The following is a 3,603-nucleotide window of genomic DNA, read 5'->3' as shown; positions in this document are numbered from 1 at the left end:
GTTCATAAAATATAAAAGCTTTTCAGGAAAAAGTTGAGAAAATTAAAGTTATATTTACTTTAAGAACTATGGAACTTAAAATAGTGAAGAAGGACTTTAGGATCTGAGCAGAGTCAGAGAAGAATTTTACTTCTCTAAGATTCTAGAAACCTGAAAAAATATGTGATCTAGGTATAAGACAGAAAATTACATAGCAAGGAAGACAATTGCATCAAGCATTTAGGGTTTTTTTTTTTCTTTTTTAAAAAGGATTTATTGGCAAGGTGAAGAAAAAGAGGCAAGAAAGACCCATGGACAGACCAAAGCCCATGCAAAACTGCATCCCGCACCCAGCCTTGGCTGCCACCTACATCTCCAAGAGAAGCCCTGAAGGGGATGCTAAAGGAGATAAGGCCAAGGTGAAAGACAACCACAGAGAAGCTCCACCAGGTTGTTTGCTAACCAGTTCCTCCAAACCCAGAGCACAAGCCAGCCTAAAAATGCTCCTGCACAAAGGGAGAGAAGGTACCCAAAGGGAAAAGGAAAAACTGATGCTGGCAAGGATGGGATTAACTCTGCAGAAAATGGAGAAGCCAACACAGACCAGGCTCAGAAAGCTGCAGGTGCAGGAGATGCCAAGGGAAGTATGTGCATTTTTGATAACTCTGGACTTCTGGTGACTATAGAGTTTGAAATACTGTTTTTTTAAATCAAGTTTTATAAAAATGCAGAAGTTTGTTTTACTTGTTTTTTAAGCTATGTTGTTAGCACACAGAACACTTCATTGTTTTGGGATCAGGGGTGTAGGTTGCTAACAGATGGCTTCTGAGGTTGGATTGATGTGAGGGGAAAACACCTCCTTGTAGTTCTGAGAGATTTCCTCTAGGCTCCCAGGAGGGATCCCTTGCCTTGGACACACTGCCAGCTGGGCACACAACCTTGTGGTGTGGAAAAATTGTATTTGATTTTATGTCCTCTTCCTCCTCCCTGTCTGCCTTCAGCATAGACTTCCTTAAACCCAGAGACCTGTTGAGACCTGACCTTCCAAAATTCGTTCCCAGCATGACAGGCAATCTGGACTTCACAATGACACCACTGAGATGCTAGCTCTCCCAAGAGCAGCAATTCCTTTCTAGTTTGTGGATCTTCAGATTGGTAATTCTGCCATTTTCATCTCATTTCCTGAAAGTCAGCATTGGCTTGTGAAAAGTTGTTAAACAACAGGCTGAATGTGAAATGTCAGCTCTCACTCAAAACCTTCCCTTTTCAGAGCATAAAACGAAGACTCCATTGGGTTTTATAGTGGCTTTCTGATTTTGGCAGCCCATTGCCAAAAGGGACTTGAAAGTTGTATATTGTTCATGGTTCTCTGCTCATGTCCTACCTGAAATACCACTACCACAGTTGTTTATGAAAAGAATTTTTAATAAAGCTGGATACAGTCTGACTTGGAAAAGCGGATTTATTTATTTGAAAGGCAGAGTGCCACACAGAGAGAAAGAATAAGAGAGAGTGAAAGAGAGAGAGAGGAAAGAGAGAGAGGGAGAGAGAGAGAGAGAGGAAGAGCTAGAGATATCTTCCACCTGCTGTTTCACTCCCTAAATGACTGCAACAGCTGGGGCTCAACAAGTCCAAGGTTAGGATCCAGGAATTCCATCCTTGTCTTCCACATGGGTGGCAGAGGCTCAAATACTTGGGCATCTTCTGCTGCCTTCCCAGGTGCATTAGCAGGAAGCTGGATCTGTAGCAGAGCAGTTGGGACCCCAATGTGAATTCTGATATGGGTGTTGCAAGTGGCAGTTGAGCTCACTGTACCACAGTGTTGGCCCTGGCATTGAGGTTTAAGGAAGGTCTGCTGTGCAGCAGGATCAAAGAGTAAGGAAAGGCTGAAAGACATGAATTTTAGCTTAAATGCTTGCTAAGTTACACGAATAATTTTCACTTCTCTGTTATTTAGCTCACTCCGGTAAAAATTTTGCTTTCTGTAATAATTCATACCAGAAAAGTACAATCTACTCTTCTAGCAGATATAGGAGTAGGGGAGAAATCAAGCTCTGAATCCTTTTATGGTTAATTATGAGTTAGCAGTTACTACAGATACAAAAAATTACCCAGAGAACTTCTTTTGTGCTAAAGAAACATGTTTTATTATCATGCTCTAAATGTCATGTTCTATTTGTAGTCTCTTTATTGACAAAGTTATCAATTCACATATTCAGAAAATATTTTGTGGGCATTATATTCAAGGGGCAAGATATTTTGTAGGCTGCCATTGCTGTAGTCTGGTATTGATGAGGGTTTTGCTGGTGGTAATGGTGTGTGTCATGACCAGGAGAGACTGGGGCACATGTAGAGAAAGCTATACAACTAGGTTCTGTGATAAGGACCACATAGATGGAATGCACAATAAGGTTTTCAGAAGGAGAGATTATATTTAACAGACCAGTCATGGAAGAAAGAGGGGCTAATGACCTGGCCTTGAATGATTTAGTAGGTGGAAGTAATAGGAGAGAAGGCAAGAAGAATGGATTGGCCTTGACTCTAGAATAGCTTTGCCTTCTTCCTGGTAATCAATTGAGTAAGCATGTTGATTGTGGCCTGTGGTTGTCCTGCTCTGATTATTATCTCCTGTATTTATATACTATGAATTTCAAAGCTTGGTTGGCATCATGTCTCTACTATTAGGAAGGCCTACAAGTGGTCTGTGGTCTTTTGGAAGTACAAGATTTCCCAGAAAAAATAGTGGTAAGATTCTTAGATTTGGAAAGTACTAGGCATGCATTTTTCTCTGATTCCAAGTAGTACTTTTTAGTTAACTGACTGCTCTGGAAAGATGGCTGTTATTCAAGCCCATACTTTCTATTCTACTATTTGAACTTAGTTCTGCAGTTTGTGTTTTAGGATAAATTACTCTGTCCAAGTCAAAGAAAATAAGATCTCTCATTGCATAGCCCAGATGAGCTAGGGGATAGAACAAACTTTCATTTTAAAAATATATTCTGCTATAAGGTGGAAACTTTTACAGATTTGAATACATAAGTATCAAAGCTGTATTTATGTACTAAAATCTAAAAACTAAAAGATAAGGAGAAAGGGAAAATACGACAGATATGATAAAGCAGTATTTTATATAATGTAGATAGAAATTGATGTTAGAAGTTCTGAGATCTCAATGTGAATTTTTAAATGGCATGAGCAGAAAAAAGACTTAGTATACATGCAAGACCATCTTTGGTACAGCTAATAAACAGATGAAAATTAAGCCAAAAATGAGGATTCATTTTCACCTATTAAATTAGTAAATATATTAGTAAATAACTGTTGGAAGACAAATTGGTAACTTACATCATGTTTTCTGACTCATTCTTTTTTTTTTAAAAAGATTTATTTATTTGAAAATCAGAGTAACACAGAAAGAGAAGGAGAGGCAGAGAGAGAGAAAGAGAGAGAGAGAGAGAGAGAGAGAGAGAGAGGTCCTCCATCCGCTGGTTCGCCCTGCAACTGTCTGCAATGGCTGGAACTGTGCCCGTCTGAAGCCAGGAGCTGGTAGCATCTTCTGGGTCTCCCACGCGCGGGTGCAGGGGCCCAACGACTTGGGCCATCTTCCACTGCTTCCCAAGGGCA

General features: G+C 40.0%; 1 pseudogene; it reads left to right on the top strand.

The window, feature by feature from the left end:
• The first annotated feature begins 267 nt into the window (after positions 1–267).
• LOC127493692 (non-histone chromosomal protein HMG-17 pseudogene) lies at positions 268–1,911 on the top strand (annotated as a pseudogene).
• Positions 1,912–3,603: the final 1,692 nt, after the last annotated feature.

Source organism: Oryctolagus cuniculus, chromosome 7 (assembly GCF_964237555.1).
Source record: "Oryctolagus cuniculus chromosome 7, mOryCun1.1, whole genome shotgun sequence".
NCBI lineage: Eukaryota > Metazoa > Chordata > Mammalia > Lagomorpha > Leporidae > Oryctolagus > Oryctolagus cuniculus.
The sequence above is the reverse complement of the archived record's forward strand: the minus strand, read 5'-3'. Positions and strand labels throughout refer to the sequence as shown.